The sequence below is a fragment of the Paroedura picta genome, chromosome 4, assembly GCF_049243985.1.
Source record: "Paroedura picta isolate Pp20150507F chromosome 4, Ppicta_v3.0, whole genome shotgun sequence".
NCBI classification, from domain to species: Eukaryota; Metazoa; Chordata; class Lepidosauria; order Squamata; family Gekkonidae; genus Paroedura; species Paroedura picta.
In genome coordinates, this window is record NC_135372.1 from 110,722,958 (window position 1) to 110,736,022 (window position 13,065).

The 13,065-nt window shown below is 43.4% G+C and overlaps 1 protein-coding gene across 2 annotated transcripts in view; it reads right to left on the bottom strand.

Moving 5' to 3' along the window:
• CSRP1 (cysteine and glycine rich protein 1) overlaps positions 1 to 12,571 on the bottom strand; it is a 33,233-nt gene extending 20,662 nt beyond the window's left edge. Inside the window, exon 1 of one of the 2 annotated variants that reach the window (XM_077335030.1) lies at positions 12,330 to 12,571. The gene's annotated coding sequence lies outside the window, so the exon portion shown is untranslated. The remainder of the gene's footprint in view (positions 1 to 12,329) is intronic. The other variant, XM_077335031.1, reaches the window with a different exon arrangement.
• Positions 12,572 to 13,065: the final 494 nt, after the last annotated feature.

A 13,065-nucleotide genomic window follows, 5' to 3' on the forward strand; every position in this document is an offset into this window, starting at 1 on the left:
GATGAGTGATAGGGTTGTGAGTGTCCTGCATAGTGCAGGGGGTTGGACTAGATGACCCAAGAGGTACCTTCTAACTATTATTTCATGATGATTCTAACTCCAAATACATGTCTACTGAATTGCCATTATACACATTCTTGTTCACTTTCCCAAAGAGCTCCAAAAAGTTGGTGAGGCAGGACTTCCGTCATCAGAAGCCACACTGGTTTTTTCTTAGCAGATTTTGTTCCTTGATCAGTCTTTAATAACGTCTAAAACAGGTGTCAGGCTAACTGCAATTTTCTGGGTCTCATCTGGACCCGTTTATAAAAACTGGGGTGACATTTGCTGATTTTAGCCACCAGACACATATACTTATTAGTAGATCAGCAATTCCACCTTTGAGTTCCTTAAGAACATAGGATGTATGCCATATGGACCTGCAGTTTGCCCAGCAGTCCTAGACCTCCAACTCTTGTCATCTCTGTTTGACTCAGTTCTTCAGATGACCTTTCTAAAAACCATGACTCTAGTATGGGTATCTGATGCTCATTTTCTACAATGAAAACAAATGCAATGAAAACAGATACAAAGAATCCATTCAATTTCTCTGACATAAACAATCCTTTTATTCCTTTGTCATTCAAAGGCTGGTTACATGCTCCTGATATCTCTGAAGATATGTGTATTGCTTGTCTTAATTTTTGTTGTTGTTGCTTTCTGTTCCTCAATTTTTTTTGCTTGCTTGCTTTGTAGTCAGCTTGCATTTGTTATGCCAGACAAATCCAGAAACCTGACCTGCATAGCCCAGGCAGTCCTGATCCTGTCAAATCTTGAAAACTAAGTAAGTTTGGCCTTGGCAAGTATTTAGAAGGGCAATATCCAAGGGATATTTGGGACATGACATAGGGCAGGCAATGTTAAATCACCTTTTAATGTTTCTTGCCTGGAAGCCAGACAATCTTAGGATCTCCTGGTTGTATTACACACATGCAAAAGGATAAATAAATACTATTATGCCAGAACTTGTACTCCATTCTGTTCACCTTGATCAGGGTTTTTTTTTTTTTGCTTTTTATGGCTTCCTTGACTTGAATTGTTAATCAAACAGGCATGTCTTTAGACTAGTTGGTACCTTTCCTGATTTGAGGTATGTATTCTGTCTAGGCTTTTATCGGCATAATTTTAAATAATTTCCAGGCATCTTGGAGGGCTCTGACTCTCTTCTCTATCATAATTTTCTAATTACTAATCCTCTCATTTTATCAAAATATTTAAAATCAAATGCAATCACACACAAGAGCTAAGGCCTCTGGAAGCCATTCAACATCTATGGTTATGTGAATGAGCCTGCCATCTTCTTTCCAAGAAGAGTTCACATGCCTTTAATAGCAGTGGAACAGGCAAAAATGTCTCCTTATATACCCATACTAGGAGAAGTTAAACATCCTGGCCACCACAAAGCTGGTTAAGGCAAGATGCTCTGCCAAAACAGCTTCTTCGGTGGTCTCCCATAAAAATACTAGCCCAGACTGATCCTGTTCAGTTTCGTGGAGTTGATGATATTGATGAGATGAAACATGGCCCATCCGTGTCAGAGCACAAAGCTTGTATGCTCTGAATATTTCTTTAGGAATAAAAATTTCAGCAGATTCTGCAATCTTTATTGCTGCATGATAAATTACATATACTAGGGAACCCTTTTCTATTCAACTTCAAGATCTATTTGTACATCTACTGTCAAGCCTACTGTTATTTTCAGTCACATCCCCCTCTCCCAAGCACAGTAGCCCACACTGACTCACAAGCTTGCCTTCTCAATAGAGCACTGTAAACCCAGCCTGAAATGCACTGGCTGAACTCCAAGGTATTGTTTTGCCTGAGCAGTTCAGCCATTTCAGGAAATTTTCTCTCAAAATGAACACTACAAACTAGACTCAGGGCTAGGGATCAGAATATTCCCACTTGGGGTATTTTCTCCAGCCACCACTCATCATAACATCCCCTTCTCAATATTGTGTATATTAGCTTCCTTTGGTCTGAATTCCCTCCTTCTCTGCTGAATCATTCCAGCTGGGAGTCTTGGATTTCCTTAAAAGGAGATGTGGTTCAGAGTCTCTAATTTTTTTTCCTGTTAGGGCAGGAGTCTAGTACAGTATGCAGGAGGGAGGCCAGTTCAGGCTTTCAGGAGGATTGTCCCCAAAAAAAGTCTGTTTTGGATGTGCAGTTGTCATTATGGACATATACCAAACTAATGCAACTGTTATCAGATTTGCACAGATGAAACCCAGTCGCCAATAGCTCCAGAACCATGCTGACTATCCTCCCTATAGCACTCATAGCCAAAAAGAGGATTTCAACAACGTTTCTCAGGGTAAACTGCCCTAGCCAGAATTTCTTCTTTGGGGCTGTGTTTGGTCCAGCTGCTGACTGGCAACCCAGAGCATTTCTTGGCTCCCTCAAGTAATATTGTGGAAAGTCTGCCTGGATTGTGACAAATATGCCATTCAAAAGGCACTTGGTAGATGGGAAATTCCTGTCATGTACTTTACACAGAACACATTCGTGATAGAATCCGAGAGAGCTTGCTTTGTTTAACCCAAACCAAGAAGAGGGGATTCATTATTAGCCAGAGAATGTTTCAGTAATTAGTATGCACAAAACAGAGTGTACTATGAGTGAGACAAGGTTCAGAGTTTTCAGTAATCCTAAACTGAAATTAAATCTGACCAATGTGGAGCTGACCCTGGACCAGGGAACAATTAGGAAAACCACAGGAAGGTGGAACTAGCACTGAACGTGCTATGCTTCCTGAAACTGAGATTCAATGCTAAATGTTCATTGTATAACACCCTTGATATATCAGGCTTAGTATTTGCAGTAGGAATAAACTGGAGATGTACATTCAAAGATTTATTTGACTAATGTGAATTTGAAAGTAGCCACACACCCATTTTGCTTGGCCACCCCTTGCCTGTCCACTCCTTCCCTACCACTGGCATGCAAAACTCACTTGTTCTTGGGAGCTCTGAGATTTTTAAGCTGGACTTTTTGTTCTTAGAAGCTGTACTGTGTGTAAACATTCTAGCACTAAATTCCTTTATACTGTCTAGTTAGAATTGTTATGAATGTGACATGATGTCGTAGAACAGGGGTAGTCAAACTGCGGCCCTCCAGATGTCCATGGACATCTGGAGGGCCGCAGTTTGACTACCCCTGTCATAGAAAGTCAGCCAATGTTGGAAAGGGCTTGTGGGCAATAGGCTACGACCAGGGGTGAGGGGAGAGGAATGCTGGGAAGAACTCCAATATGTGTGCCTACAGATAACAAGATTCAGCGTACTGAGTACAGTGTCTATGTTCTGCAAAGCTGATCTCAAACAGAAACAAATACCATGAAAATTATAACAAACACTGAGAAAACACTACATTTGGTAACTGAAAGAGGCAGACTTGCATTTCAGCATATATGACATTTCCCTGGTCTTCACACTGTATTGATTTCACTAAATCCAAAGACCAGACTCCGTAACTGCAAAGAGCATAACTGAATGAGATTGGCAGTGCCATCCTAAGCACATTATTTATTTATTTATTACATTTTTATACCACCACTCCCAGCACAGCCAGCTCATGGTGATTTACAAGTAATACAATAAAAACACATACATAAAACATCATAAAACATACTATAACCAATAAAAAATTCAGCTCCCCTCAATGGCCTGGCATCAACATATTATGTCATCACTATCATCTGGTGTAACCCAAGGGAGTAGGTTACCCAGTAGTCCCAGACCCGGTCTAGCACCCAGTCCAGGAAAATCCAAAGTGGGGGGGGCATGACCCGATCTTATAATCCCGGGCACTCTACCCAGCCTCAACCAAATGCTTGTCAAAAGAGCTTTGTCTTGCAGGCCCCGTGGAACCCAGAGAGCTCCATCAGGGCCTGCAGCTCTTCTGGGAGCTCATTCTACCAAGTAGGGGCCAGAACTGAAAAAGCCCTGGCCCCGGTCGTGGCCAGGCGTACCTCCCAGAGTCCTGAGACAACCAGCAGATTAATATTCACAGAACAAAGTGCCCTGCGAGGGGCACTGAATTCTTTCTTAGTCCATTTATTCTTCTAAGCCCATTAATATTTTATTTGTTTACTGCCCCATCCCTGTTAGCTCAGGACTGTTAACACTTTTAAACAATACATTGTAAACAATAAACAACAAAGCCTTAATTGTCTCCCTATGGGGATTGCTCAGAGTTTGGAGGGGTCTCTGTCGGATGTTTTCAGGTTGGGAGGCCAACATCTTATGATGTTATTGCCTGGCCACAACCATAGGCCTGGTTGAACAGCTCAGTTTTGCAGGCCCTCCAGAATTGTGTGAGATCCCAAAGGTCCCTGATCTCCTCAGACAGAGCATTCCAACAGACGGGGTCAGACACTAAAGCAGTGGTTCTCAACCTGGGGGTCGGAACCCCTTTGGGGGTCGAATGACCCTTTCACAGGGATCGTGGCAAGGCGAGTAGCTTAGCCAGGGGGGGCACTGCCACCTTTGCTGCTCCTCCTGCAAGCACCCATGCTCTGCTGCCAGCTGCTCCAGCAGTGTCTCCATCGCAGCGCAATCTCTCGCCAGGTGCTCCAGGTGGCAGCACAACTCGATGGGACAAGAGGCAGAACTGAACTGAGAAACCCCGGAAAAAATACCAATTTATATACTCTGGGGAGGGCAGTATATAAATATAAATAAATAAATAAACAATGATGAACAATGGATCTTCACGCCATTGGTCAGTTTCGGTGTGAAAGAACACTTGCATAATTTTATGGTTGGGGGGTCACCACAACAGGAGGAACTGTATTAAAGGGTCGCAGCATTAAGAAGGCTGAGAACCACTGCACTAAAGAGATAGAACTCTGTTTAAAATTGCAACGTTTAAATTTCATAGTTATAACATGACAGACTGTTACCTAAAATGACCTGTAGTAAACCAACTGTATACAGGGATTAAATCAAGTATTTCAGTTTCTGCAAGAATATAGGAATCCCACCCAGGTAATCATGTGTTGAAGTAGAATACAATATATGGTCTGAAGATCCTTGTGAGGCCTTTAGCAGTGAGGGGACTGAATGATCATACAGTGCAATCCTAAGGAGAGTTCCATCACCTAACTGGACTTTGCCGAATGCAACTCTACTTAGGACGCACTGATAAGTGTGTTATATCTGAAACCAAACCAGGCTTGCAGCTAATCTTGGATATCTGCTTCATTCAGCAAAAACAATTGTTATGTGCTGAGAAAAATAAGTGAAATACGTGGAAATGCAGACCAACAAGGTTTGAGATGACAGTTATAAATGCAAACAACAAAATATGTATGCATGGGGAAATTTGAGACACCAGAGCTGATATAACACTAGTATAATAAATGACAGGAATGTTGAAAGGCAACTATAAACTTAGCTTCTTAGAACGTCATCACTCAATTTAGAATCTGTTGTGTTTTTCATGTCTGAAATCAGATACTCAATCAGATGTGTTTTTCATATGTCCGAAATCAGATACATTTAGAACTGCCCTTTTGTTTTCACAGTAGGAGAATTACCCAAAAATACCCAAAAGACTGGATTTTCTTTGATTAAAGGAGTTAATAAGGCTGAAATTGAGACAGATCTCCTTCAAGGCATGTATATTACAGCATACTGATCATATGCAGATGCCTAACTGCTTAAAAGATCCTACCACCTCAACTCATTGCTTGATGACATATAGATCAATCTATGGTAATAATGCATTCTGTTTGAGTCTTCCCTTTAAAAAATGGTTCCAGCACTACAAACAGTTTATTATTTATGCCACCCACTTTTTGTCAGATGTTAACATAACTTAATAATTTTTTGAAAAAGGACCCTAGCTCTGTGATAACTTTGCATGCAGAAGGTCTCAGGTTCAGCTTTTTCTAAAAGGATCTGGTAGTAAGTGACATGAAAGACCTTTGATGGTGGCTGAGGACAGGCAATGCCAGTTAGAATATGAATGAGGACCTTGAAAGACTAATGAGCACCTTCATCTTTCTGTTTCACATACCTCTTCTCATTGTTTTGCTGGACAATTAACTTTAGAACCTGATTCTCGCATATAGCTGCTGCTGAATTTCACATTGTTTTGAGACGTGTTATGAGCTTACATGTAGGTTTTTCCCCTTCAAATGGGTTTCTTATTTTATTTTTCTGTGAACTGTTTTGGGAGTATTAGTATTAAAAATAAATAAATAGTCATCAATAAAAAAAAAACACCAATCATCCATTTGGAGAAAATGATGGGCACAAATTTACCCAGGTCTTCCACATATTGTCCTGAAGAACAAAATGACATCTATTCATACTGCCTCCACAAAATCTGATTTATACAGGTTCTCCAGATTCAAGTCCATCAATCTTAACCACTACACCATGGTGGCTCAACACATGGTTTCCACGTGCACATTGCCCTTGGTAGATGATGAGGCACATGTGAATAAATTATTCAGCCTGAAAGTAAATATATTCATATAAAGCAAAGCCTTGTTGTGATCCATCCTCTTGCTGGACATCATAAACTGAGGAAGCCGATTAAGGATTTGTGTAGATAACAAACCCATGATTTTTGTACTTGTCAAGATGCAAATTCTGCAATGACACTAGTCCTTGTACTGTACAGTCCCCAAGATTATGAAACAAGGGAAAGGAAATTCAGAAACATTTGAAAGTCTTTCTCAGAAACTGATAGATAGGGAACACCTGAAAATATCGTCAAGGTGCCATTAAGAAAGCACAACCACAAAAGAGAAACAATAACAGTGCGTCAGATGCAGGTTTAACTTTCCATCAATTAATCAAATATGCACTCCAGAGATACGCTCTCAGCAGGAAATGGCTTAAATAAATAGTTTTTTTTCATTTTTTTCTACCATTTAATCTGGTCAGACATACTTTAAGACATTATCCTTGAACAAAACTCTTTGAAACTATGATGGTAGAAAACAAAGGAAATAAAACTGGATACTGAGCAGCTGTTCAAAAACTGGAAATTTGACCTTTCTTCCTTAAACATGAGAACCCTAAACAATGTCGAAAATTGCAAACATTTAGATTTCCCCATTTCGTGTCAGGGAGCAGGTTTATGTTTAATTTCCCACCACTGCCTTCAGTTCTTGATATATCCATATTAACCTGTACAATGAAAGAACAATAACTGGCACACATTATTTAGGAATGGGTATTTGCTGCTTTTTCGATCACATTACCATGGGGGAATGAAGCATCCCAGACTATAGAGCAGTAGTTGTAAAAGTGCAAGAATACACATTGGCCAAACCCACTAGAAATGAATTGAGCACTTTCAAGCTCAGTGCCATGTAGCCTTCAGTTATCCCTATGAACAGATGAGCAGCTTAGTCTACCTGGCCTGATATATTGTGTTCTTAGAAGCAGTCCTGCTAGTCAAGACCCTTAAGGAAATGCCAGGGGTTGAACCTGAGATCTTCTGCATATAAAGCTGCAATAAAATTACAGACCATCTCATTCCCAAAGGGTGCCCCCCCCCCAATCATTCCAATGCATCTCCCTGTCTGTCGTCTACTAGTGTTCTATGGAGGCTTCAGCAGTACTGAATGCTGGTTCTGGCTTGGTGACCATGTGTGCATCAAAAAACCAAGATGCTTCTTGTATTCCTAGAACTTCTTTCTGTTCCTTAATTATTATGCAGCTGATCAACAGGTCAGCTCTCAATGTGACATACTTTAACAGAGTCTAAAACTCATTCACATGATTGCTGTTGCACAGAAAGATTGGTGTCACTGGGGGACTAGACAACGGCACAACAAATTTTCTTCAGGTGGAACAAAGTGTGGCTTTGTTGTTGTTATGTGCGAAGTCGTGTCCGACCCATCGCGACCCCATGGACAGTGATCCTCCAGGCCTTCCTGTCCTCTACCATTCCCCAGAGTCCATTTAAGTTTGCACCTACTGCTTCAGTGACTCCATCCAGCCACCTCATTCTCTGTCGTCCCCTTCTTCTTTTGCCCTCGATTGCTCCCAGCATTAGGCTCTTCTCCAGGGAGTCCTTCCTTCTCATGAGGTGGCCAAAATATTTGAGTTTCATCTTCTGGATCTGGCCTTCTAAAGAGCAGTCAGGGCTGATCTCCTCTAGGACTGACCGGTTTGTTCGCCTTGCAGTCCAAGGGACTCGCAAGAGTGTGGCTTAGTGAGCTACAACTTCTCTGGAAGATGCAACAGCACAAAGATTTAGCTATCCAAGTAGTCTCATGGGAATGCCCCCACAGAAAAATATAAGCAGAGTTTTGCAGTACAGAGATAAAGAAATTATCACAGGAAGGAGTAGTGGATTTGGCTTAGTATTTCAATTTTGCTGGTTGAACACATCTAATCTCAGTAGGGCTAACAGAGACCACAGAATCAAGTTGTGATGACTATGGGTTAAGTTCTCCCCATCCCTGCCAATGCTAAGTGAACCGAGCAATAATATTATTTACCAGGACAGCCCTTCTTCCTCAGCAATAGCTCTCAGGATGGGGAAGCAGAAGTCACTGATACCACAAGCTAGCTTTGTGTGAAAGGTCATGGAGCTGAAGTCAAGTCAGGGTGGAGAAAAATGGGGCCCTGGGCCCTTGCTGGGGAAAACAGTAAGTTATAAATATCTGGACAAATAAATAAACAAATTACAGTTCACCATTGACCAGTGTAAAAATAGTAATAAGCATAAATAGTAGAAATTTGAAAATGCAGAAAAGTACAAGTTCTTTAGAAAAGCAATTAGCATTCCTGCCCATTCCATAACCACGTTAAGGTAAACAGATTTAACCAATTAACATTTAGTCCAATTTAGTCCAATTAACATTAAACAACAAAAGTTACAGTTGGAAGTCAGAGGGCCAGCCCTTCTATATAAATATGGCAGAAGGTAACTTAAAGAGACTAACAGGGTTAAGATTAAGAACAAAATTTGCATCCAAAGGTACCGTTATGACCAATGAAGTTTTATTCAATGTGTGAGCTTTTGTGGGCTTGCATACTTCCTCAGACAATGGAACAAGAATCAGAAGAGTACAGATATAATGAAAATAAATTAGTAATAAATTAGTAAACAGTGTCACAACAAATATGCAGATCGATAATGAAGATGGAATAGTTCCTTGGTAGAATATCAAAAACAGTCCTTTGGATTCAATTGTCATTCACAGTCACATGGGGGCCTAAAAATGTTAAGGTTAGTGATTAGGCAAGAAGAAGGAGGCTCTAAGCAGCTTACAGTCGCCTTCCCTTTCCCCGCAACAGACACCCTGTGAGGTGGGTGAGGCTGAGAGGGCCCTGATATTATTGCTCAGTCACAACAGCTTTATCAGTGCCGTGGGGAACCCAAGGTCACCTGGCTGGCTGCATGTGGGGGAGTGTATAGTTGCATGCTCTGAAATCAAGCTGAGAACAAAGGGCCCAAAGTATAAACTTTAAAGGTCAAGGAAGTGAAAGCTTTATGGGAGTATAAAAACAGGCAGTCGCCCCTCTTGTGGTGGGGAGGCTAGCATCATAAGTCCAGTATGGCAGTCCCCTTTCATCCCCTCTCTTCTTGCATGCTCCTCTAACCCAGTGGTCCCCAACCTTTTTATCACCGGGGACCACTCAATGCCGGGGACCATTCACTGCAGACCACTCAATGCCTTTTACTGAGGCCTGGTGGGGGGGATAGTTTACTCCTCTACTCTCAACCACTGCCCTAGAGCTCTCTGATCGCTATGGTAATGTTTAAACATCCCTTCAAAATAAGATACAGACACACCACAACAATGAACATAAGGAACATTTTATTTTCATGGAAATTTTAACATGACAATGACAAATCAATGGGAACCCTGAGCTTGTTTCTCTGCAACGAGATAGTCCCATCTGGGAGTGATGGGAGACAGTGACACCCGAAGTGGGAGGTGGGCCGGGGGAAATGAAGTAAAGGGCCGGGGTGGGGGGGAGAAGCTGTCCTTCGGGGCCCACCTCCAATTAGTCGAAGGACCACATGTGGTCCGCTGCCCACAGGTTGGGGATCGCTACTCTAACCTATTAGTACTGTTAAAATCAGAAGCACTTGAATTTGCTGTGTTATAAATTTTATTATGTTTTTATGCACAACTGCCAATATACTCTGTTTTTATGCAACTGCCAATATTCTCACATTATAGATTAGAAATTTATTTGTTTATTCCCTGCTACCACAACCATTTTCTTGACCCAAATAGAGAAGCTACCCCCCCCCCCACACACACACACACCCCAACAGTGGACTGTTTGAGGTTGGGATAATGACACTGGGAACCTGAAATTCCTTCTCTGTTTTGTGCCACAGTCCCTATTAGGTTTGGGGGCCCATGCACTCCTGGCTTCTGACTATTGGCAGACTGGGGGAACCTTGACCATACAAGTTACAAATCATAATGTGTACTTTGGGCTCACATAACCAACATGTCTGGGAAAAGGAAGGGTTGCTTAGTGACCACAGAGTTGGATTTAGGAGCCTAGGGTTTGAGTGGATTTATGCTGCTCTTTCGGCAGGTCTTTGCACACTAACCAAGTGTTCTTACTTCTTAGGCTTAGAACTGTCTGCAGATAAGGACAAGAGCTGAGTTACTCTATGTAGAAAAAAATTGCTTTTAAGGAAATTAAAAGTTTTCTGTATTTGTTTTGTGAGTATCTATAGACAGTGGTCAGATTCCTTGGTTGGTCTGCTGGGGAAGCAAAGCAGACACTCATGTAATTATCAGACCACTGAGTAATACCATGCTTTACCATAAATGGGCATTCTTTACTACTAAGCAGCACTCAGATTCTTAAGCGAAGAGGTAGTGCAACTTGACAATATAGCAACTCAGTTCAGGAGCACCACGCCCTGCTCAGACCTTTCTGGAACACATTTAAATGCCACTTGGATTTCCCCCTTCCAGGGCAGATACAGGCATATAGGCATTTCTAACACAAGTTTCTGTACTTTTTGCAAACAAACACTCAAAGGGTGGGAGGGAACATGCTTGCTCTAACAAATTGACACATCGTGATCCCCTGTAGCTTCCGTATATGCTAAAATGTGACTACTTGTCTGCAGGCGTCACTACCAATTCTGAAACTAAGGAAACATCAAAGAATGATAGGAAACCAAGTCCACAGGCCTGCTGCAACTAATGGCAACATTATGCAGGCATTTTTCTTTCTCACTACTGTTGCAGAGAAGATCCAGGTTTCAAACTGGAGTGCACAGCACCAGAGAATGCAAAAGGAGTGGTTCGGCTTTGCTAAAATCAGTGGAAAGTTTAATGCTAGCTGCACTAGGAAGCAAACAGCACCCATGCTTAAGCACCTTGCAACAACAGTTGGCCACATCCTTACATATGAAGTCTCTTAAATCAGGCCTGCTTGTTATCAAAGAAGTCTCATATTCTTAAGGTACTCAGCATGCTTTTGAAAGTGTGGCTGTACTCCTGTGACTGATGAAGCTGTCACTGAAGGAAACTGGGAGTGTCTAATTACAACAGTAGAAGCCATCGCCTCCAGGGTAAGATCACTTACCCAAGACACTGCCATGGAATGCCAACAAGATTTCAGCAGGTTAGTATCTGTCACCATATGTACAGCAAATTACTTTGAACTGTCTCATGCCCCCTTCCTTGCGCATGCACACACACACACACACACACAGGAGTGGGGAGGAAAACAAAAGGTAAACTTCGGTATCATAGCAACGTGTCATCCTATCTTCAGAGCACTGTACCAGCATCATTTTGGGGCTGAATTGTCTTCTATACCTTTAAAATCCTTTCAAGTGTACACATTCATGAATAATTAGAGGAACTTATTGCTGCAACTATTTCTACAGGGCCACGTGTCTTGGATTCCATGTTAACCCTAAGGCACGCCTGTCCCTTAACCTCATAGCGACTAGTTACTGCACACATGTCTCCCCGGCCCCAACTGCACATGTTTTTTCTTTTCTTTTTAAAGAACAACCATCATGACCCGTTCAAGAGAGGCCAACCCGGCTTCACCGCTTCCACCCGCCCTGACTTGTGGAGAAGTCAGTCCCGGAGGGCTTGCTTCCGTGCCAAACAGCCACGCAAAAGAATCAGGATCCGGGCTAATTCCCGCAGAGCAATTTGGGATACGCCGAGAGTTGGGCGTGCTCAGCTCGCGCTGCAGGGCTGACTGCCTGCTTCCGACTGCAGAGCGCACACCGGCGGGGGCTTCTCGGGATTGAGAAGGCGGGAAAGCAGCAGCGCTCGCCCGGACGGCCCCCGAGCCCCTGCTTGGCTTGCCGCTTACCTGCCTGATGTTGGGCGCGCTGCTGTCTCCCCTGGCGACTGGCTCGGCCCGCCTCGCTCGCTCGCTCACACCAGAAGTGGCCCGGCTGGCCAAGCGCTCCCGGGGGTGTTGTTTTGTTCTCCTCCGGAGAAGGCGTGTCCCACCCGGCCGCCAGCCCGGCGCGGGGGGAGGTCGGGCGCCTTTGCACTCAGCCCCACAATGGGATGGCGCAAGCGGGCCTGGCCGTCCGGCGGGGGCGAGGGAGAAGCGCGGAAGCGCCGAGGCCGCGAGGGTGTGTCCCGGGGACAAACGTTTTGCAAGTCCTTGTCGCACACATGTGGATGCCAGATCGCCCTCGGCTTCTGAATGGATCGCTGGGAAGAGAAATCTTAGGCCCGTGCCGGAAGAGATAGCAGGCAGGAGCAGAGGCAGAGCTGCTTTTCTGTTTTCCTAAGCTGGCGGGGTTGAAAAGAGGCACGTGCAGCCAGGGTTGGATTTCCGCAGCCCCCCGGTTTACAATGCCCTTCTCTGAGCTGCAGCCTGGAGATAAGGGTAATGCCAACAGCTAGGACTAAGTATGGATATGGTGGCTAGCTGCTGGGGGGGGGGGGATCTCATGATACGGTTTTCGAGGTAAGAGTTGATCTGGATTCCCATGATATCTCATGATACGGCGCAGCTCTTGTCTAGGAATTTAGATCTTCCGCCAGTGCAGCCTTCCACTTCTGCTGCCCTTCAAAGATTCCTCTGCCCCAAC